This window comes from Gossypium hirsutum, chromosome A08, assembly GCF_007990345.1.
Source record: "Gossypium hirsutum isolate 1008001.06 chromosome A08, Gossypium_hirsutum_v2.1, whole genome shotgun sequence".
Taxonomy (NCBI): Eukaryota; Viridiplantae; Streptophyta; class Magnoliopsida; order Malvales; family Malvaceae; genus Gossypium; species Gossypium hirsutum.
The window spans coordinates 39,775,802-39,800,892 of NC_053431.1; the positions used below are offsets into that span (position 1 = coordinate 39,775,802).

At 36.4% G+C, this 25,091-nt stretch overlaps 2 non-coding genes across 2 annotated transcripts; one reads left to right on the top strand and one right to left on the bottom strand.

Moving 5' to 3' along the window:
- Positions 1-13,076: 13,076 nt before the first annotated feature.
- Positions 13,077-13,183, bottom strand: LOC121205844 (small nucleolar RNA R71). The gene has a single exon (XR_005900917.1). It is a non-coding gene; the product is annotated as a small nucleolar RNA R71 (small nucleolar RNA).
- Positions 13,184-22,938: 9,755 nt separating this feature from the next.
- On the top strand, positions 22,939-23,045 carry LOC121205226 (small nucleolar RNA R71). The gene has a single exon (XR_005900311.1). It is a non-coding gene; the product is annotated as a small nucleolar RNA R71 (small nucleolar RNA).
- The last annotated feature ends 2,046 nt before the right edge of the window (positions 23,046-25,091 follow it).

Here is a 25,091-nt window from a genome sequence, read left to right on the forward strand (position 1 = left end):
ATATTTTAAGTTGTAAGTGAAAATCTACCTAGCCATGGTTCAAATTTTGTTAATTGATGGAGATGATATTCGGCCATGAATGTTACATTCTTGGTTGGTATTTTGATGTCTTTGGTGATGAGGTATGAAGATGGTTGATTTTGAGTGTTTAATAAAAAGGATGCATGAATTATTGTTAAATAATGGTCGAATGTAGCATGATTAAAGATGTGAATAAATTGAAGTTAAGGAGGTTGTCAATGAAAAATATGAGTTGGATGAGGCTTAAAGAATAAAAATCTAGGTGACTAGAGGTCAAGGACATTCGGTCATAGGCTTGTATGCTAGCAAAATCGGCCAAGTGATTATGTGGTGGAAATTAAGTGTTAAATGGAATGAAAATGATATTATATGGGGGTATGTATATTCGGCCATATGAGTAAATATATAGATGATGTTAAATTTGATTATGTATAATGGGCATTAAGATGTGGAACTTAAGAAATTAGAAGTAAATGAACTTGATAGTATTTAAGAGATAGAGGTGATAGATTAATGTTGCACATTCGGCTATGGTTAGGCATGTTGATGATCTTATCTTGATTTAGATAATTAGGCATAAAAGGGTGGCAAAGGGGATGAAATTGTCGAATGATTAGTTGGGTAACAAAAGAAGCATTCGGCCATCCCTTGAGAGCTTGTGTGATGTTGGGTTTAAAATTAGCAAAGGAAACTTACCTAATGCATGTGCATGGGTGATTAGATTTTGATGATATGGTAGTTGCATGAGGTTATTAGCCGAATATACTAACATACATATACATGTGAAATTGGATTGTAAATATTTGGCAAGGTGGTTAAACTAGTTAAATTATTGATTAAGCTCAAGGAGTTAAAGGAGGTGAATCGAGCAAAGGCAAAGAAAAGGTCATCGAGTAGCCGAGTTGGAACCGTCTTACCCAACACGAGGTAAGTCATTAAGCATGTAGTTGGTATTATTTCAAATGGTCATAATGTTTATGTTTTGATGCTGAATGGAATGAATAAATATACATATATATATTTGCATGTACGTATGTGATGATGAAATTGTTGAATGAAAAGAAAAGAGGTAAGATGTACTGAGTTGTTGATCTCGGCACTAAACGTGCGGGTATAACCATTTATGACCATGAGATTGGCGCTAAGTGCGTGGGATTGAATTTTACAGCACTAAGTGTGCGATTTGACTATGTTGCACTAAGTGTGCGAAATGAATATGATGCACTAAGTGTGCGAATTGACCATGCGGCACTAAGTGTGCGAGTTTGACTATGTAGCACTAAGTGTGCGATTTGATTACGTAGCACTAAGTGTGCGAGTTGATTATATAGCACTGAGTGTGCGGACTCAATATACATTCGTGAATCATTATGGACACTATGTGTGCGACACTATTGAGTCGATCGCGGACAACGGATCGGGTAAGTGTCTTGAGTACATGGCTAATAGGTGCTATGCTTATACTTGGTGTTGAGCTTGGAAAGTTTGAACCTATGTGACAAATATACTTGAAGTCACGTACATAAAATTTATCGTAGGATGGGTGAAAGGCCGTTTAGTCGTTTGATTGTAACGAAAATAAATTGATTTATGAAAATGCCTCAATGTCCTATTGATGAGTATATGGAATGTGAATGCATGAATTGATATGAAACTGAATCGATAGGTTGGAGGAACTATGGTATGGTTCGGTATGGATGGAGTAAATTGTCTCGTTCCATTTTGTTTCCTCTTGTGATAATGTTATTGATGGATGGTGGTGCATTGCTTATGACTTACTGAGTTATAAACTCACTCGGTGTTTCCTTGTCACCCATTATAGGTTGCTTGGACTCATCTATTTTTGCGGGGTCAGGCCGTCATCGAAGTCATCACACCGGATAGCAAGTTTTGGTACTTTCTTCTTAGTTGGCTTAGAAGAACATTTTGGCATGTATAAGCTATTACGTTGTGTTTGAACTTTGGCATGTAAACTTTAAGCCATGCGAAAATGGCACGAATGTTCGATTGAGTTGGATCAAGGGTAGGCATGAAATGGACCTAGTTACTTTCGTAACAGATGCTGGCAGCAGCAGTGTCATGAGATTGAAAAATCACTAAAAATAGTAGGAGTGGAATTAATTGATGACTAAATTATGTAATCGAAGCTCGATGAGTCTGTTTTCATGAGGAAGTAACGAAAAGATCATATGGGCAGTATATTAAGAGATAATCAGATTTTTGTGGGACAGGGCCAGAACGGTTTCTGGATTCCCTGCTCCGACTTGGAAATTCATTATAAATTAACCAGAGATAATTAGGGGTCGTACCATATATGTACAGATTCCTCTCTGAGTCTAGTTTTCATAGAAACAAACGGCATCAGTATTGAAGCCCCGTGCAGGGAGATATCCAAGTCGTAATGGGCAAAGGTCAGTGTAGTCGACCCCTGCAATATGGGAGACTTTGACTAATAAACTGTACTAATTGGCCCGACCAAAAATTCTAGAAAAAAATACATAGATGGGCACATGAGTCTAGTTTCTGGGAAAAATCACGAAATTGATTTTCGAGTTACGAAACTCAAGATATGATTTTTAAAACGACTAGTACACAGATTGGGCAGTGTCTGGAAAATAAATTTTATAAGGGGTTAAAGTCAGTTAACACCTCGTGTTCGACTCCGGTGTCGGTTTCGGGTTCGGGGTGTTACAGTCTATGTGTGTTTTGATGATAAGATCAAGTAGTTGTGAAAAAGTCTATCATAAGTAAGTCAGATGTGAATAAGTCTGTCAAGTATGGGTCTACATAAAGTGTCTGTGTCTATCTCTGGAGTCATCTAAAGGGGTTTGTCAGGACCAAAATACAAATCTCTGAAAGGAAAAGTCTGTGACACTTTGAAGACCGTATAGTATAAGACCTTGGCTGGTCCATAACATCATATAGAATATATAAATGACTTATTACTACTAAAGATGAGAATATCATTTCTGAAAGGATACCTAAAAGGACTAAAATCTTGGAAACTAATGCTTATTGACCCAAAATAAATTTGGTACCAAAACCAAATATTTAGTTCTATGTTTGTAGAGAAAGGTGCATTGCTTCAAGGTGAGCAACACAAATGCAAATTCTATGTGATTGCACCTTAATATTTTTAGTATATTAGTTCACTTTTTCTTAAGCTTTCTTTTCTTCTTAAGCCTTATTTGAGTACTTTTTATATAACAAAAAGGGGAAGAAGAGAGAGGTAAATTTCATAGAGAAAGGTAAATTTTATGGTTGATTGATTATGATTAATTGACTATATGCCAAATTTAGTGACTAAGTTTTCAAAGTATAATGAATGTCAAATTTGACCTTATTTTTTTAAGTCTTAAATTGAAAATGAATTTTATATACGGTGAGCTTAGATTGAAAATGACTTTTATAAAGGGGAAGAATTTTATTCAAAAAAAGAAAATACAGAATGTTTTGTTATATAATAAATTGGGAGATTGTTAAACCAAGTTTATTTGATAATATGTTTTGATATAACAAATTAAAGTGTTTTTTTGAATAAAACTCAAAGTTGAACATAATTGGAAAAATGATAAAATCTAGTTAAAATGGTTTCAATTAAGTTAAACAATTTCAATCATGTTAAAACTATTTTTTAAACAAGTCAGTATTGCTCCAGGCCAAAAAGTATACTTTTTGGCCAAGTATAGATAGTTTTCAAGATATTGATACCCATTCTAAAATCGATACCAAATTGACATTATGTTTTCAATTCACACGGAACGTATCAGCACCTTTTACCAAGTATTGATAATTTGTCTTTGGCATCATTGTAAACTAATTTCAACGCTCACTGAATGAGACATTAAATGCTAATAGTATTGATACTCATAGAAAAACTATCGATACCTTTTGTTGCAGGTGAATTTAATGATTTCATATTTTCATCCCCGATGGCTCTATTAACTTTCACAACAACCCTAACGATTGGAAATGTATTAGAGGGTATAAATATCATGTTCCAAAGGTCCTGTAATAAGGAGAGAAATCATCAAGCTTAAAGATCAATCAAAACAACCTTAATGCTAAATTCTTTCATATTCTTCTTATAAAAACTTGTGATTTTTCATTGTATTCAGTCAATTCTTTGTATTTGTGCTTAATTGGCAAACACATCAATCTTGTAAAGATTACTTCTTATTTTGCTATTTGTTATTCTCTTTGAGAGGGTTGAGTATTAAGGTTTGAGTAGAAACCTCATAGGATTTGCAATCTTAAGATTTTAGGTAGAAATCTTAAGGGAGATTGTAAGGTTAAACCTTGTCCTCAAACGTTGTCAAATTATTGAATTTGGGAAATCCTTAGTTGTGGAAAGCTAAGGTAGTTGAGTAGGTAATTTTGGCCGAACCACTATAAATTATTATGTTTACTGTTGCATATTTTTTTGTTGCTTTCACAAATTTTCTTAAGGCCAATTCACCCCCTCTTGGTGATTTCGAGTTGATATATCGAGCTAGCATTACTGAAGTTGTTTCTATTTTCAGGTTTGTGAAGGAAAATCTGCCATGAGACGATACCAAGGCTACGCCAAGGACGTAGTGCGCTGGGCTATTATGCATACAGATGAAAACAAGTGGCATGTCAAAGTCTAAGCATAAGACATTTGAGTAGACATTCAATATGTTTATAGCTTAAGTACTGCACCTAAATAAATAAGTAGTAGTCCAAGATGTACTTAATATACTAAGGAGAGAAAATAACAAAGTCTTATAATTTATTAAGTTGAGATGACAACCACAAGTGTATTTTTATAAGAAACTCTGTAATAGACTATAAATAGGTGAAATGTAAATGTATGCAAATAAGAAATTATGTTACATCCATAAGGATGTTTACAACAATGAATAAAAGAAAGAGGAAATTTTCAGTTACATCTATAAGAAGGACGCAACACCTGAGGTTTAAATCAAGTAGATTGGGTTGGGTCGAGAGCATTGATAAGCTATAAAAGTAACATATTTTAATCCCATTCGTAATGCATTTTTGGATGATTAATTATGCAAATTAGTGAATTTGATGCTCCTAATACTTTAAATTCATGTTTCTATACAGAAGAGAGCATTTGGGAGTGAAAGGAGCAAAAAATGAGCCATCAGATAAATAGAGTTGTTTCAAGATCAACACAGCCTAGGCATTTCCACACGGTCTAGCCACAGGCTTGTGTGAGTCACATGGGCTGGCTACATGCCCATGTGCTAGCCCGTGTCGATATCGCATTCTTCTTCCCAAATAATGGAAAAAAACCAATTTTTAGGCTTTCTGAGCATTCTAAAGTCTATAAATACCAGTTAGAAAAACAAATAAAGGAAGCAATTAGAAAAGATCGAAGAAAAAACTCGAAGAACACCGTTGGAATCAACTTAGAAGCGAATCTCATTCAAGATCGAATATGTAATAGCCCAAAATTGGGTCTAGTTGGAACAGAGGTTTCGGGACTGCAAAATCCGAGATAAAAATAATTATTTTATGATTATTTTGGCGTCTATGATATGATTGCATGATTGTGTGAAAATTTTGTGAAGCAATTCTATGCATAAAGTGCTCAATTTGAAGTTAGGGACTAAATTGAATAAGTAGTAAAACTTGCATTTTAGAAGTTTCTAGTATGAAATTGCTTTGAAATATTAATTAGGAGGTCATAAATAGAAATTTGACCAATTTCTAAGTGATGGAAAAAAATTGGACATGGATGGAATTTTTGAAACTTTATTAAGGAAGGGCATTTTGGTCATTTGGTAATTAAAAGAAATAAAAAGGGAAAATGAAGCCAAAATTGACTCATCTTTTTCATGGAGGCCGAAATTAGCACGGGGGAAGCCATGGCTAGGGTTTTCAAGCTTTCCAAGCTCAATAGTAAGTCCGTTCTAACCCCGTTTTTCAAGTTCTTTATGTTTTTGAAATCCCAATAATTTGATTAAGCTTATTCTAGCAATAATTTAAGCTAGGGTTCATATTTGGAAAAATACCCATAGGTGAAATGTGTTTATTTTGTTGTTTCATGATAGAATATGAGGTTTCAAATTATGTTAGACAACTTGTGCTGCTCGGTTTTGAGTAGAAACGAGTAAAAGGGCTTAATCGGTAAAAATACCTAATAGTCATAAGTATATGTTAGAGTGAGAATTTGATGTTGCCATAGAAGGTAAAAGTGATCAGCATGTCATAAAACATAAGAATAAGGGATGAAGTTTAATTCCCGAGCCTATGGGAAAAAGTGTAAATATGAAAAAGTTTAGGGGAAAAATTGTAATTTTGCAAAAGTTTGAGTTAAGGACTGTTTTGAATAGTACATTAATTAAATAAGTAAAATATGATGTTTTAGATCCCGAAAAACGATATTTGAACCTAGAATGAGAGAAAAATCAAAAATTGGGAAAGTTGGTAAAATGGTCGTTTTAGTATCGAGGTAAGTTCATATGTATAATAAGTATTAATTTATGCATGTTTCAATGTAAAATTGATATATTTATTATAATTTCCGAGGTGTTGAAAGTATGCAAGTTGGTATGATAATAATACAGCAATAATGTTGTAATTTATATTTGAAAGTTAAATTTAGTGAATTAATTGAATTATGTTAAATTAAATGATTATGGTGCCAAGTTTATGAATTGATTTAAAATTATGTCTATGGTACATGAAGTGCATTGAATTATCATACATAAATCTGATTTCTATGATTATGGATATTATGGGAAATTGTAAGTTCATATGATTTTTAATAAGGCAATGTGTAATTTAATGTTATTGCCTTGATATTAAATGAGATGTAAGTTTATATGTAAGTAATACATCAATATTACTTGTATTATGATATTTTATAATAATATTGAAAATATGTTTGTGAATAATTACTTGATTAGTGAAATTTTGGAAAAGAGAGAGAAATTCCGGTTGAACCTTCGGAAAGATTGGATGATACAGATAGTATGTATCTAGGTCACATGTATTGTGCTGAGTGCACATCATGTGTACAGGAGAGCTACAAGACATTATGATGTAGCTAGGTCGCATGGGTGATACTATGTGTACACCATGTAGACAAGAGAGCTACGGGATATATGTAGCTAGGTCGCATGCGTGGTTCCAGGTGAAGGACACCATGTAGACAAGAGAGCTACGAGATAAATTGGCTAGGTCACATGGGTGGTACTGAGTGTTCACCAAGTGTACAAGAGAGCCGAACTATATGATGGGTAGAGCTATGTGCTGAAACCACCAAGTATCGAGGATTAATCCGAAGTGTTCAACGGGAGACTCTCTATGTATTGCTTTGTGAATTTTGTTATGAATAAGTGCAGGAACTTGGTTATGTGAATGATGTGTTCATTAAGTGACCAGGATGTGGTAAGGTTATAAACAAATAAGTTATACATGAGGATGATTTCATGGTGACCTTGTGATCATGGGCCTATACTTGTGATGTATGAAATGTGGTGAAAATAATTTGTGATATGTATGTTAAAATGAGGTTAATACAAAGAAAGTGTGAAAGAGTGAATTAGCAATAAAACTGTTTTGGACAGTAGCAGTGATGTGATTTTGAAAAATCACCAAAAATAGTAGAAATTGAATTAGAGGCTGAATGAGATATCAAATTAAAGATAAATGTGTTTATTTGCATATAAAAGAAACAGAGAAAGAAAAGAAGTTCTATATTTTGAGATATTTATGTTTTTGTGAGACTAGTTTAGAATGATTACGTGATCCCCTGTTCTGACTTTGGAAAATCAAAACAATTTGGATAAAAATAATTATAGTATTAAACTTATATTTTTAAAATCCTTAATGAGTATATTTTCAAGATAAATAAACAAGAACATTATCCGAGTTCTGTACTGTGAGATAACTAATTATTAGTGAAGAGAGGTCAGAACTGTCAGAAAGTGAAACAGGGGAAATTTTAATGAATAAACTGTACTAATTGAATGAACCAAAAATTATGAGAATTTTATGATGGAAAGATATGTGAGTCTATTTTTAGGAGAAATTTACGGATCTTAATTTGGAGCTCTGTAGCTTGAATTATAAATAAGTAAGTGACTATGTCTCGTGTGGACAGTTTGATGTGAGCATTTATTAGTAAATTGTGAAATCGTACTTACAAGAATGCTATATACATTAAGGATGTGGAATGGAGAGGAGGAGGAGAAAAATAAATATATGTGGAATACATGGAAACTATGGTATATGAAATATTGATATAATGAAATAAATGATATGTGTTTTTAAGAAAACAGAAAGAGAATGATATGTATCATGACATGTATATATATATGACTAGTCTCAATGTAATGCTTGTTGGGTATGGAGTTGAATTGAAATGTTTCAGGCAAACATGTTATTTTGCGCATCTGAATTGTGGTATTTTATAAAGATATGATCTAGTTTTAAATATGAATGCTTGATGATTAAGCTGAAGATATTTGGTAAGATGATAATCTTGGTATAAATGTATAAGTGGTACGATAATGAACAATGTAAAATGAGTATGAGAGACACATGTATGATGACATACAAATGCTATGTTTGTGGTTTAATTGAGAATATTTAATCATTAAATGAATACCATGTTATATGCTTTTGATTTTGTATAAGTGTGTAAGAGATTAAGGTTGACCAAAGCTTGGAAAATAGCCTAGGTATATTCCACACAAGCAGAAGCACGACCATGTGTCTCAGCTGTGTATGGAACACGACTTTGGGACACGGGCATGTGGAGCCTTAAAGCATGAAATTTCCAAGATTTTTGTAAGTTCTCGGTTTAGTCCCGAACCCTTTCTAAAGTATGTTTTGGGCTTCGTAGACTCAAATAAGGGACTATGTGTAAGTGAATGAACGTTTTGAAATATGAATGAAATGTTGTGGCCCGTATTTTAGTTTAATGTTTGTATGTTTGTCCGGTAACGCCTCGTACCTTATCCCGGCCTCGGGTACGGGTAAGTGGTGGTACAGAATATCTCCTTTTAATTTGTTTCAAAGTTTTCTTGAGTTTACTTATGTCTTGTGGTCATTCTGACTTTGAGATGTTTTCATTCAGGATTATGAACTAAATTTCCTAGATACCTAAGGAAGATGAAACCTATGATGAATCTTATTATTTGATTTCCGATTTACATTATAAATACTTGATACTTTTTCCCAATTATGTGTGCTAATTTCTTGTTTTACTATTTCTGGGATATTAATTCATGTTTACTGTGCTTAATTCAGTAGAGTAAAAGGCCTTATTTAATAGTAGATCTAGCACAATTAAGTGGAGTTGCATGCAATCCTAGAAATAGGACAACATAAATCTACCAGATTAGAATCAAATCTTGTAACGCCCCAAATTTAGGCCTAGAAGTATTGGGCCTTGAGTATGGGTGCATAAGGAATTGTATATAAACATTTAATTATGCAAGGAAATGACACAATTAAATGTCTTCTTTGGTGGTTGATGGCTCTGAGAAGTGTTGGAGAAATCTTGGGTTCAAACCTTGGCTTTAGCAAAAATTTTGGTTTGAAGTGAATAAAACCTTGGGTGCTTGGATGAAGGCCTTTTAAATTATTGTGGTAAATAAATGACACAAGGAAGCATGTGGTCTAGTGGTTGTGGTGTCATTAAGGTTGCAAGGGAGCCTGAGTTCAAGTCTTGGCTCTTGCAATTTATTTTGGTTTTTCTTTTAAAGGAACCTAGACTTTGGCCTATAGACCTTATATTTAATTAAGGATAAAATGGTGATACAAAGAGCCTTGTGGTGGAGTGGCAAGGTGGCGTGTTGTGTAACTATAAGGTTTAAGGTTCAAGTCTTGGGATGCGCAATGAGGTATTTATTTTTTCGTTTGAGCTATGTAGGAGGTGGAGTTGGACTGGAACTCTGTGGTTGAAGTGGTCATATAAAAATAAGAATTTTTCCTAATGGTTGAAAGTAATCCCATATCGGGAAGCTAATATGAGCATTGGTGAGAAGCTGGCTTTAAATAGAGTGAACCAGATGAGTTGGTGAGAGGGAAAGTGATTAAGACTCATTGCAGGATGTGCCAAGGTTGGTGATCGTGGACTTCGGCGCGTTCTCATCAATAGGTGTGTATTCACGCCCTTCTTTGTCGGAAGTAGGCAAAAGCCAAAAACCCAAAACCTCAGCATTCGGGGCCTCACGAGTGTGCCAACGCACGAGGGGTGAACCGAGCCCACAAATCATGGGCGATAGACTGTAGAGGCTGCCACGAGTGTTCTCGTGTGCTGGGGCTGTTCTGGGCCTCGATGGGCTTGATGGGTCCGTGGGCTCGCTTGTGTAAACTTCACTGTTAAGTGGGACGTAGATAGACTTGCCATGACGCACACACGACTTAGGTACTTCTGGGCCACGTTGGGCCTAGACGGGCCGTGTGGGCCCAATGGGCTCGTGGGCCCACACGGATTGAATCTGCAACTTGTGATAATTATTGGACTGTGCTATATAGGCTACATAGCCGTATCTAAATTTAGGCTAAATAGGACACACGAGGGTATTAGCCCACTTGGGCCGAGTAATGGGCCTTGGGCCCATTTACACTGTTATAATCATTTAGGTTATCTGTGTCATTGAGGCGACTGTAGACCTTCAGAGTGGTCACTATCTAAGCTAAGACCCCAATATTGGTAAAATTTTCGAAATACCCTTGTAGTGTAAAATGACCGTAATGCCCTTGTAGTGAAAAATGATCGTAATACCCCTGTATGGTAAAATGATGATTATGCTTTATGTTTCGTATGACTGATGTACTTATGATTGACATATATGATTGTACTGAGTATGAATTTGCATACATGTAATATTTATGACATGACATATTGCATGGTGTTGGGTTATTATGGACGGAGGAAGTGTACGGCCTGTAGCCGTCCTATATAAGGCTTTCAGCCTTTCTGCGATACTTATGGCTTATAGCCATTCTATTAACTGGCAGCATTACTGTGATATTTACGGCCTTTAGCCATCCTGTCTAAGGCATTGAGCCATCCTGTTGACTTGGTGTCGCAACCAGTGCTAAGATTGGTGTGTTGGCTAGGTGGGTCGATTTTATCCCCACATGGTGAGGTTGTTGATATGGGTGGTAAGCTGGTTGGATTGGGTTGGGTTGCATGCCTATGTTGTGATTATACTATTTTGGGTATAGGCCCACACTGTCACTGCATAGGGCTTAGGTCCAGACTGTACTATTATTGAATAGGGCTTAAGCCCAGACTGTTACTGTATGGACTGTTACTGTATAGGGCTCTGGCCCAGACTGATTCTGAATTCTTTTTGTTTACTAACGGTTTTAGTTTAGGAGGGGAGTACACACTGAGTTTTCATAAACTCACCCTGTTTATTATTTGTGCAGGTAATCCCCAACATTAGGAGGATCGGTGTTGTGAGGGACTCGGAGGTGGCCACACAACTACTATTGTTTCCGACTTTCTTTTAAGCAATCTATTTACAAGTACTTATATTTGATCTGGGTTGTAACAAGGCCTCTTTTAATTTCTGGTTCTAAATTTGGAATTTTATATATTGTTTTATAACTGTTTGAGCAGAACACAGTTTTCTTTTCCAAAACAATAACAGTTTTTCAAAATATCACATTTTCGCAAAACTTTAAATTAAGCTTCCGTAGCAAATAAAGTGTTAAAGGTAATAATGTTTTACAAGAGAATGACTTTTAATAAACCAACGAAAACTAAGGTTTTCACAAGTTTTAAAATGGCCAGAGGTTTTCAATAATAAGAAGGGTTTTCAATGAGAACATGGTTTTCAAAAAAAACTTCAATGTGACACGCCAGATTTTGGCCATAGCGTCTAGGCCGAGTTTGGGGTGTTACAAATCTAATAGGGGAATCCATAGTTAAAGTTAATGCGATGATAGGGGTTTTAATTAGAAAGAGATTTCAATTAATCAATCTAGAGTTAGTTGTTCTTACTCTCGAAAGAGCTATTAACATAATTTAGGGATTTCTACGGACCAAGACACAAGTGAATAAATCATTTAATTCAGATTTATAATAATAGGTGAAGTCTAAGTGGATTCTTTCCTAGGTATTATCTATCTTATTGGTTATCTTTGATTATTTTCCTATTTCATTCTCTGATGCATTCTAAGCTAAATTAGATTAGTAAATTTAGATTAAAAATAATCACTTCAACTTGTCAGCTAAATAATAAGAAGATGGTAATTACTAGTACTTTTAGTCCTCGTAGATACGATATCCCTTACTCACCATAGCTATACTATTGTTCGATAGGTGCACTTGCTTTTGTCATATGTATAGTTAGTTTAGTGACCATCAAGTTTTTGGCGCTATTGCTGAGGATTAAAATATTAGGAACACTTTATTTTTATTAACTTAGCCATTTTTAATTTATTTTGTTTTTGTTTTTAGTTTAATTTTTACATTCTAATATTTTCTAATTTTTCTTCTGGCAGGTTCCTTTGGTTTATGACTAGAAGAAACCCATCAGGAGCAGTACTATTTGACAGTGAAATTGAAAGTACTGCTCATAAAAACCGTAGAGAAGCAAGGCAAAGTCACCAGAATATAGTAGATGAGCAAGAGGACATTATTATTATTAAAGAGATGGGTGATAATCAAAATAATCAGCTACCTCCTCCAGTTTCTGCAAATCCTGTAAATCTAGATCCTGTTCTTTGTAATATGTACATTATACCAAGCCCATTCTAACTGGGGCTGAATCGAGTATTGTGCTACCCACATTGCTGCAAATAATTTTGAACTGGAGCCTAACACTATTCAGATGATACAACAATTTGTTCAGTTCGATGGTTTGCAAGACAAAGATCTAAATACTCATTTGGCTAGTTTTCTAGAAGTCTGTGATACTTTCAAGATAAATGGTGTTCGTGACGATGCCATTCGCTTATGGTTATTCCCTTTCTTGTTGAAGAACAAGGCTAAACGGTGGTTAAATTCTTTACCACGAGGTTCTATCACTATGTGGGATCAAATAACTAAGAAATTCCTACTGAAGTACTTCCCACCGGCTAAGACAGCCAAGTTGAGGAATGATATATCTTTCTTCGCTCAAATCGACTTAGAGACCTTATATGATGTACGAGAGAGATACAAGGATTTATTGAGAAGGTGCCCTCACCATGGATTACCTCTATGGCTATAGGTTCAAACCTTCTACAACAGCTTGAATCCTTCAACTAGGTAGTTGATCGATAAAGCGACTGGTGGAACTCTGAACAATAAAACACCCTAAGTGGCTTATGAATTTATTGAGAAAATTTCACTGAATAATTATCAGTGGTAAGTCATGAGGACAAAGTCGATAAAAGTAGTTGGTGCTTAGAACTTAGAAGCAGTCACCATGTTATCGAATCAAGTAGAAGAATTAAATAAGAAAATTGATGGTTTATATGTTTCTAAGCAGGTAGATCTGGTGATGCAATGCGATATGATTGGAGAAGGAATGAACAATCCAGAATGTTTACCGTACGGTCCTAGCATAAAGAACGAACAAATCAATTATATGGGTAATAATTCTAGGCCTCAAGATAAATGCTATAGTAATACCTATAATGCAGGTTGGAGGAACCATCCCAATTTCCCTGAGGTGGTCAAGGAAATCAAAGAGCACAACCCCCTCTAAGTTTCCAACAACAACCTTACCAGTAAGAGAAGAAGTTGAACCTTGAGGAAATGTTGACCAAGTTCATCTCGGTATCAGAAACCCGCATTCAAAACACTGAAGTAGCACTTAAAAATCAACAAGCATCGATTCAGGAGCTCAAGAACCAAATTAGTCAACTTGCTAAGTTAATTTCAAGACGACCATAAGGTAGTTTGCCAAGAAATACCAAAACTAACCCAAGGGAGCAACTTCATAAAATTACTATGCGAGATGAATAAGGATTAGTTGAATTTGAATAGGAACTGAGGCAAGAAATTGTGGTAAGTAACAATAAGGTTGAGGTAAGCCAAAATAAGCAAAAGCCGGTTGTTAAAGAATATAAACCTCGAGTGCCATATCCTAACGCAACAAAAAGAGATCACATGAATGAAAAATTTGGTAAGTTTTTTAAACTTCTAAAAAAAACATATTAACTTACCATTTGTTGAAGTTCTTTTGCAGATGCCCAATTCCGTTAAATTTTTAAAGGAGATTTTTGCGAACAAAAGAAAGTTAGATGATTCGTCGATTGTAGAGCTAAATGTAGTTTGCTCAGCCATATTGCAAAATAAACTACCCAACAAATTGAAAGATCGAAGGAGTTTTACTATTCCTTGTTTAATTGGTAGTTTGAATATTAATAATGCTTTGGATGATTTAGGGGCTAGTATTAATGTCATGCCTTATAAAATGCTTAAGCAATTAGGTCTTGGAAAACCTAAACAAACTAGGTTGAGTATTCAATTAGCAGATAGAACCATTATATTTCCTAAGGGTATTATTGAAGATGTTCTTATCAAAACTGATAAATTCACATTCCTAGTTGATTTTGTTGTTTTAGACAAGGATGAGGCTAATGAAGTACCTTTAACTTTAGGAAGACCCTTTTTAGCAACTACTAGAACTATAATTGTTGTTGGTATAGGTGAATTAGTACTTAGTGTATATAACGAAACGATTACTCTCCAAGCTCGTGATTTGGTTAAGACATCTAGTGATCAAGATGATTTTACAAGTTCTGTTAATATGAGTAACCATGTGGTTCAAACTTCTTTGTAGGAAACCCCTTTAAAAACACCATGTTCCAGTGAATACGATAAAAATAGCACAATTTACGATGAACTAATGTTGCAAATCAATAAACTAAATGAATGGCGAACACATGTTAAGGAGAAACTGAAAAAGCACGATGAAGAGTTAATGAGACGCCATGATAAGCACGTGGATGGAGTGAACCAATTTAAGGTTGGGGACAAGGTACTGCTAGATAAAATGGATCCTCAAATTGCCACTTCGGAGCTTGATGCAAACAGATCAAATCCCTTTACGGTACTAAATGTCTTCCCATACAGTACAATTGAGGTAACTCATTCTGATTTTGGTATATTTAAGGTAAATAGTACTCGAATTAAACCTTATTTTGATAGAATTGATAATGAGAAATAGAAGTTTCAACTCCAAAACACCATGACCATGCAAATACGAGGTGATTCTAGCTTAGACTTTAAATAAGCGCTTCTCGGGAGGCAATCCGAGTGTTAATATTGCTAATTCTATTTATTCTATTTCATATTATTTTTAAACTAATTAATTTTCAAAAAGAAAGTTTTAAACCCACACGGCTTGGACACACGGGTCTATCCCAGGTTGTGTGCACTATAAGGGGTCTGATAGTGAGTTACATAGCCTCGCGACATGACCATGTGACCCAGACGGTCTGGACACACAGGCATGTCTTTAGTCGTGTGGATTCTAGGACTTCATTTTTCCAAAATTCAACTGTTACATGATGATCGTGTTATTTCATAATAGGTTTTAAATATTTATAATTACTCGTTCTTGAACTAACTATTATCGCGATGTAGGCAAGTGTACCTATCGAACAGTAGCATAGTTTTAGCAAGACCAGATTGTTGAACCCAAAGGAACTCAAAGTACTAGTAATGACTATCTTTTTATTATCTAGCCTAAGAATAAATAGGTTTTGTTTTAATTAACTAATTATCTAAACTAAGAACGCACAAAGAAAATAATTAGGGAATTGCTTTTGGGAAAAAATCGATTGACTTAAGACAATACCTAAGGAAAAATCCATCAAGACTTTACTTGTTATTCTAGCTCCGAATCGGACGATTTATTTATTCAACTTGTTCCGTAGAGATCCCTAAGTTATGTTATTGTCCCTATTCAAGACTAATAACGTCTAATCCCTAGATTGATTAATAGAGACTTTTCTCTAATAAACATTCTAGGGTTGCATTAACTCGATCTATGGAGCCCCTTATTAGGTTTCACCCTAATCCGATAAAATCTTGTCACCCTATGCCTAGGCGCGCAATCAACTGCGCTTAATTATGGAAAATGTACTTTTAAAGAGGGTCTATTCCTCCTCTGAATAAGAGCATGTCTTGAATCAGTATCTTGGGATATCAAAACAAGAATTAAGAGCACATAATTAAGAACAAGTTAAATATTTATCATACGATTCAGAAAATAATAACAAGATTCATCTTAGGTTTCATTCCCTATAGGTATTTAGTGGTTTTAGTTCATAACTAAATAAGAAAACATCTCAGAAGAATAAAGAATACAAACATAAAGAAAACCCAAAACTTCTGAAGGGAAATTGAGGAGAGATTTTTAGTGATGAATCTGGCTTCTAAGATGGACCAATCGGCTTTCTTGGAGTAATTCCTTACTCCCCCTTCTCCATCTCTATTTTCTTCCTCCTCTAGGGTGTATTTATAGGCTTTGGAATTCCTAGAAGCCTTCAAAATTAGTCTTTTTCAAATTGGACTCAACTTAAGCTCGGCAGGGACACGCCTATGGCACACACCCGTGTTCAATTACTTCAGGCTGTGCTTGAGCCTACCAAATTGACACGGCCGTGTGGTCTACCCGTGTGAGGAGGTCCATGCCGTGTTCGAGCCTATTAGAATGGCACGGGTGTGTGCTATACCCGTGTGAGTCGTGCTTCGATTCTGCCAGATTGACACGACCGTGTGGGCTGCCTGTGTGAGGCAGTCCAGGCTGTGTTGAGTTCGTAGTTTGGCCCATTTTCTTCGTTTTTGGCCCGTTTCTCGTTCCTTTTGCTCTCCTATGCTCTCCTAAGTATAAAACTTTAAATTAAAGCATTAGGAGCATCAAATTCAACAATTCTAATGGAAAATCATCCATAAAATGAGTTAAACATGGGGTAAAATATATATATAAATTACGGTTTATCAAATACCCCCACAATTAAGCATTTGCTTATCCTCAAGCAAAATTCTCAAGTCATAATGAAAATAAATTCTCCTGAACTTATAATTCTTATCGATAATATCTCAAAATAATCCATAGGTAATCATACATTGAGAATTCAACTAAAAGAACATAAAAGTTTCAAACCTTCCAAGTTGAGTATTTAATCATGCAAACATAGGTGTCTCTTCGCATCAAGTAATTACCTTTAGTTCAGAATATCATAGAGTTTCACATCCTCACTAAAGATTCGCTCAAATCACTTGAGGTGTTTAAGGACAATAAATGAAGCACTGAATAGTCAATAATGAAAAGTCATTACCATAGGCTTGCATGAAAATAAAATCTCCACCACTATAATTTAAGATGATACATCAATCAAAAGGTCTTTAGAGGGTTGTAGTGAGGCTTGGTTAGGGGGTGTGGTCACAACCTGAAAGAAAGGGTTAGAATCGAGATTGAATTGAAAAATTTCCTAACTAGAAAAAGAGTTAATCTTCACTTGCGTACAACAGAGTTTCTCTCAAATATGAAATTACAAATATGTATACATAGTGTTTTTTTTGTTTTTTTAATAACAAGTTAAATATTCATAGACTAACTTATTACAAACAAGATATAGCTAAGCAATTTTTTCAACTCAAATATCGACAAAAATAGGGATCAAATTTAGGGGATTTCAACAATAATTGGTTAAGGGTCAATATTGAGGTTATTACAAAGAATGGCTTGTTAGGTTCAAAGGGGTTTACTAAGGGTTAATTGTGGAGGTAGGCTTTTCATGGCATGAGTGGGTTAATCCTAAGTGCCTTAATCATTTTGATATATCAAATCAAATGGTGTGGTCTCGACATGCATAACGAAGCAAGTTCTAGAATAACAGTTCAATACTGACGCACTCAAAGCAATAATAAAAGTGAGCATGAAAGGATTAATAGATGCTCAAAAGGCTCAAAAATCTCACAAAAATTATGGCTTTTTGATGTTTAGACTCGTGGATTCCAATTCAAAGTAATACCTAGACTTGGGGAAACAACCTATAATTTTAAATTCTTAAAAATCAACTTATCATGCTTGATTCTTTAATATCTTAAAATTTAAACCATCAATACATAAATCCCTATTTTTTAATTCAAGATATATCAATCAAAATCATAAATCAATTAAAGTTTTTCCTAAATATGATATGAGAGTTTTTCAAGAGAATAAGGTAATCATTCAGGGATTTTTCTGATAATGAAATGAACGCCCCCTCCCACACTTAAGATGTACATTGCCCTTAATGTACAAAGATAGGTATTATAGAATATAAAAATAAGATAGAGAGAGAAGTGAAACTTCTTGTATGATGAATTTCTCGAACTGGAGTTTTGGAGAGTAATTGGTTCGAGAGTGGAGGAAGATACTCCAGCGGTCGTAGAGGTTCATTAGACCATAAGTCCTGCACCAAAAGAATATTATATCTAGTGCTAGCTATGGTCGTGGTCGATCAGGACATGGCAGTCGTGGAGAACCTTTCCTGGTGGAGTTTTAGTTCCTATGTGACGATGAGCTTAAGAAGTCTATATAACTGTGATAAAATCAGGAACTTTTTAGGAGATATTAGGAAGAATAATTACTCAAAAAGGAATAACCTAATTTAATAATTAAAAATAAAATTTATAAAATCTAATAAAAATAAAAAGTAGTTTCAATAAAAATTAAAAACATAAAATAATAAATAAATGTTTCTAAACATCTTCACCGCTGGATGATTCGCGAGGTGGGACTGGCAATGAGATGTGGAGGTGCTGACAAATCTGCTGTAGAGTAGCATCAATGTTGTCAAATTGTTGAAAACACTGCTGCTCAAATCGGGTGAGGCACTCAGAGATGTCAGCATATGAAGCTGCTGCATGAACTGGACGAGAGGGTGGTAGTGGCTGAGTTGGTGGGTCCTCGTGCTGTAAGGGGACATCATCAGGAATATCCTTGTAGGCCTCCCCTTCATTAGATTGGGTAAAACAATATTGGGGAGGGTAGGTTCCTTGGTGCCTCTCGATCATCCTCATACTAACCATGCTCGAATCGGGTGAGGGATGATTCTTAGGCTGCGGTGTTGAGGAGCCCGAAATATCGCGCCAGCCGGGTCACGTAAGGGCCAATAGAGATGACCCCCTTCTGATGCCGCTCCGTTTGGTGCTGAATCACAAGGGTGATGAAATAGGCAAGGTTGATGACGTGCCCTTGCGACATGCACCATAAGAAGAAGACGTCGTGGGTGTTGACGACGCTAGTGCTCTCTTGCCTTCCTGTAATCGTGTGAGCTAAAATAGCGGGTAAGTACATCGGGGATGGTGGGAGAACTGATGCCTTGGAGCGGCTAGGATTGCAGGAGGCCGTGCTAGGGGCCAACATGTGCCACCATTTTGAGGGAGAGAAATGTATGTGGCGACTGAGAGCATGTAGTTCATTCTCCTTCTCGAACTCCTCCGTATATAAGCCTAGTGCAGCACCAACTCTAGAATGCTTAGCTGGCGAATTAACCCACCTAAATGAAACTGGACCGTTCCGGGATCATCGTACCTTGTCATTACAGTCTGAAGATGGAACGTTGAGCAGAGTTCCATTCACGCTCGAGGTATGTTGGCTCGATAATCCCGAAGAACAGCTCCCAAGGGTCAGTGGTTAGAAGAGCCCGAATCGCGTCAGCCATCTGAATTTGTTCTATGGTAGCCCATTTGATGCAGCGGCCCTCAATTAAGGGTTGGGCCTGTAGTATTTGAAAAAGCTCTTCTTAAAGCCCTCAGGGGAACTGTAGGAGAGGGTGACGAATTTTCACGGTTAGACCCTCAGAAGAGGACGCTCTCTTCCTCTTCTTCGAGGCTAGTACGGCGGTTTTCTTTCCTACTTGCGACCAAAATCATCAAGTCATCTTGATGAGTGGTCAAAGTAGAAGGAATACAATTTTCAATTAAAAAGCCAAATTTTAGCCACAACCAAACATAACTAATATAATAATTTCGTGACTTTATCATTGTATGTAGTAATGGCATGTGTAAGACAAAAGAATGAAGCTTTCCTAGCAACATGAAATGTATGATAAATAATTGAAAAATGCAAATAACATGAGAGACATTGGCATGGAAATGTCATAAGGATGGGCATGGTAAAGTCATGGGTATGAAGTTTCCCTAATCACTTGATTTTATCATGCATTGTATAATAACTAACCTAAGAATGCAAACTAAAGGATAAAATAATGAGCAAGATGAAAAATAGTGCAAAAGAGATGAAGATTATGCTAATAATAAGCATTAGTAATAAGTAAAATAGAATTGAAGGGAGTAAACAAACGCTAAGAAAGAGAGATTGAGCGTCAAAAACGAAGTTGGAGGCGGCGCACGGGCGTGGCAGGGAGGCCGTGTAGAGTAGCAACGGCTAGGGTTAGGGTTTTTAAATGAAGAAGAAAGTGAATAGTGCAGGGTATTTATAGATTTTTGGGCACACGACCATGGCACACGCCCGTGTCCCCCAATTTTAGCCCGTGTGATTCGCGAATTTCAAATTTGGGCGCGTCCCACATTTAGTACACGCCTGTGTTTCTCGGGCGTGTGGGTTCACACGGTCGTGTCTAGCTTCGTTTGCTTCTCCCACGCCTGTGTGTTCAAGCTCCATTCTCATGTTAATTGGGCAAGTTCGACCACAGGTGTTAGACACGGGCGTGTCATACGCCCGTGCTATTTTGGCAGGCTCGACCACGGTTCTTCCATACGGGCGTGTCACATGCCCGTGTTGTTTTGTTAGGCTCAACCACGGCCATATCACACAACCGTGGCGTTTTATCATAGCCTGTGTTAGGGAAATCCTTGCCCTGTTTTCACACGACCTTAAGCACAACCGTGTCTCTGTGGAAACACCTGTATTCAAGAGTTCTATTAGTAAGTTAGGAGTTAAATACCAAAATTTAAAGAAATTAATTTTGTTAGTGCTCGGGTTGCCTCCCGAGAAGCGCTTATTTATAGTCTAAGCTCGACTTACCTCTTTCGTGACTGGTCATGGTGGTTTAAGGAGTTTATACTCCTCATTCCTGCTATCAATCTCATCAAAATAGGGTTTTAATCGGGTGTTGTTTACCTTAAAAGTGCCGAACTTGGGATGACTCACCTCCACCATACCGAATGGAAAAATACTGAGTACTGTAAGAGGTATTTCCTCATTCGGTGTGGTAGTGACAATATGGGGATCCGCGACATCTTATCAACCTTATCACCAATCTTAAGTTTATTTGGTGAGGTATCGGGCTCGTTTTGGCGTAGTTTTGGTTTGTCAGGTGTTCTTGGTTTGTGTGTTCGCCATTCATCGAGTTCCTCGATTTGTAGTCTTCTATCTTCATGAACAGGTCCTATACTATTGCTTGAGAATGAATCGTGTGCTTCCTTCAGACTCATTTTCTGCAAAGTAGGTTGCATCATGTTGTTAGTTTTAGTAGGATGGTTTAAATAATTACCTTCAATCCCTGATGTGTTGCCAGAATTTCGAGCTTGAAGGGTGATTGTTTCGTCTCCCACCCAGAGTGTGAGTTCACCTGTGCCAACATCAATGATGGTTTTAGTAGTTGCTAAAAAGGGTTTTCCTAGAATTAAGGGAGTTGTTATCCTCTTCTATGTCTAGAACAACAAAGTCAACGGGAAATATAAATTTATCAAATTTAACTAGCACATCTTCAATAATACCCCAACGGTATCTTATAGTTTTATCTACTAATTGAATGCTCATCCTAGTTTGTTTGGGTTTCCTGAGACCTAGTTGTTTAAACATTTTGTAAGGCATGACGTTGATACTAGCCCCTAGATCAGCCAATGAATAATTAACATCTAAACTACCAATTAAACAAGGAATCATAAAAGCTCCCTGGATCTTTTAGTTTGTTGGGTAGTTTATTTTGGAGAATGGCCGAGCAAACTACGTTCAGCTCCACATTGTTTGCTTATTTGCTAAAAGATCCTTTAAAAATTTCATTGTATTTGGCATCTGCGATAGAGCTTCAATAAACGGTAAGTTAATGTGTAATTTTTTTATGAGTTTAAGGAATTTACCAAATTGTTCATCTGAGCGGTCTTTCCTTGTCTCGTTGGGGTATGGTACATGAGGTTTATATTCGACAGTCACTGGTTTGTTTTTATTATAATCTACCTCACCTTGACCTTTGCTTACCACAGTTCCGTGCCTTGGTTCTAGTTCAGGCTCAATGACTCCTTCGTCATCTTGAATATTAATTGCGTTGAGCTGGTCCCTTGGGTTAGGTTCGGTATTACTTGGCAAACTACCTTATGGTTGTTCAGAGATTAGTTTAGAAAGCTGGCCTATCTGAGTCTCTAGCCCTTGGATTGATGCTTGTTGATTCTTAAGTGCTATCTCGGTGTTCTAAAAATGGGTTTCTGACACTGATATGAACATTGAGAGCATCTCTTCAAGATTTGGCTTCTTTTTCTATTGGTAGGGTGGTTGTTGGTAGCCTGGAGGATGTTGTAGTCTTTGATATCCTTGACCGCCCCACGAGAAATTGGGGTGGTTCCTCCAACCTGCATTATAAATGTTACTATATGGATTGTTTTGAGGTCGAGGATTATTACCCATGTAGTTTAATTGCTCGTTATCCATGTTGTGGTCATAAGGCTGGTATTCCAAATGGTTTGTTCCACCACTACTTGCTTCGCACTGCATTACTTGGTCAACCTGTGAAGAATTAAGAAAACTGTCAATCTTTTTATTTTATAGTTCTACCTGATTAGAGAGCATGGTGACCAAATTGACGTTATAAACATCGGCTGTTTTCATTGGCTTTGTCCTCATGACTTTCCACTAATAGTTATTCAGTGACATCTCCTCTATAAACTCATAGACATCTTCCGGTGTTTTATTATTGATGGTTCTGCCCATCGCTGCATCAACCATTTGCTGAGTTGAAGGATTCAGACCATTGTGAAATGTTTGTACTTGGAGCCAAAGTGGTAACCCATGGTGAGGGCACCTTCTCAGAAGGTCCTTGTATCTCTCCCATGCATTGTAGAGTGTTTCTAAATCCATCTGAACGAAAGAAGAGATATCATTACGTAATTTAGCCATTTTAGTCGGCGAAAAATATTTTAGTAAAATTTTTTTGGTCATTTGTTCCCAAGTAGTAATTGACCCTCGTGGTAACGAGTTCAACCACTGTTTAGCTTTGTTCCTCAATGAAAAGGGAAACAACCGAAGACGAATGGCATCATCAAAAACGCCATTGATTTTAAATGCATCGCATAGTTCTAAAAAGTTTGCTAAATGAGCATTGGGATCCTCATCCTGCAAACCATCAAACTGACCAAATTGCTGTATCATTTGAATAGTGTTAGGTTAATTCAAAAGTATTTGCAGCTATAGAAGGTCTAACTATGCTCGATTCAGTTCCTGTTAAAGAGGGTTTAGCATAATCATACATAGTGCGTGGAGCAGGATTTTGATTAACCGCAATTGCAGGAGGTAGCTGATTGCCTGGTTTTCAGCCATCTCTTCGATTGGGGGTTGAGTATCGTCTTCTTGCTCGTTCTCCATGTATCTTAAGCTTTGCCTTATTTCTCTTTAGTTTCTACGTATTGTGCGATCGATTTCTTCGACAAAAAGTAATGGTCCCGACGAGTTTCTTCTAGTCATAAACTATGAAAACCTGCCAAGAGAAGGAAAAAGTAAGGTAATAAATAATAATTAAATTAAATTAAATTGCAAGAAAAAAATGGCTAAAGTAATAAAAATTAAGCGTTCCTAATATCTTAGTTCCCCAGCAACGGCGCTAAAAACTTGATCGCATTATTTCGTGATAGGTTTTAAATATTTATAATTACTCGTTCTTGAACTAACTATTATCGCGATGTAGGCAAGTGTACCTATCAAACAGTAGTATAGTTTTAGCAAGACCGAATTGTCGAACCCAAAGGAACTAAAAGCACTAGTAATGATTGTCTTTCTATTATCTAGCCTAAGAATAAAGAGGTTTTGTTTTAATTAACTAATTATCTAAACTAAGAACGCACAGAGAAAATAATTGGAGAATTGCTTTTGGGAAAAATTGATTGACTTATGACAATGCATAAGGAAAAATCCACCTAGACTTTACTTGTTATTCTGGCTCCGAATCAGACTATTTATTCATTCAACTTGTTCCGTAGAGATCCCTAAGTTATTTTATTATCCCTATTCAAGACTAATAACGTCTAATCCCTAGATTGATTAACCGAGACTTTTCTCTAATTAACACTCTAGGGTTGCATTAACTTGATCTATGGATCCCCTTATTAGGTTTCATCCTAATCCGGTAAAATCTTTTCACCCTATGTCTAAGCGTGCAATCAACTCTGCTTAATTATGGCAAATGTACTCTTAGACAGGGTCAATTCCTCCTCTGAATAAGAACATGTCTTGAATCAGTATCCTGGGATATCAAAACAAAAAATAAGAACACATAATTAAGAACAAGTTAAATATTTATCATACGATTCAGAAAATAATAACAAGATTCATCTTAAGTTTCATTTCCCATATGTATTTAGGGGTTTTAGTTCATAACTAAATAAGAAAACATCTCAGAAGAATAAAGAATACAAAACATAAAGAAAACCCAAAACTCCTGAAGGGAAATTGAGGAGAGATCTTCAATCTTGATGATGAATCCAACTTCTGAGATGGATCAATCGGCTTCCTTGGAGTAATTCCTTACTCCCCCTTCTCTGTCTTCCTTTTCTTCCTCCTTTAGGGTGTATTTATAGGCTTTGGAATGACTAGAAGCCCTCAAAATTAGCCTTTTCAGAATTGGACTCAACTTGGGCTCGACAGGGACACGCCCGTGGCACACACCCGTGTTTGATTACTTCAGGCCGTGCTCGAGCCTGCCAAATTGACGCTGTCGTGTGGTCTGCCTGTGTGAAGAGGTCCAGGCCGTGTTTGAGCCTGTTAGAATGGCACGGGCGTGTGCTATACCTGTGTGAGTCATGCTTCGATTCTGCCAGATTGACACGGCCGTGTGGGTTGCCCGTGTGAGGAAGTCTAGGCTGTGTTGAGTTCGTACTTTGTCCCATTTTCTCCGTTTTTGGCCCGTTTCTCATTCTTTTCGCTCTCCTATGCTCTCCTAAGTAT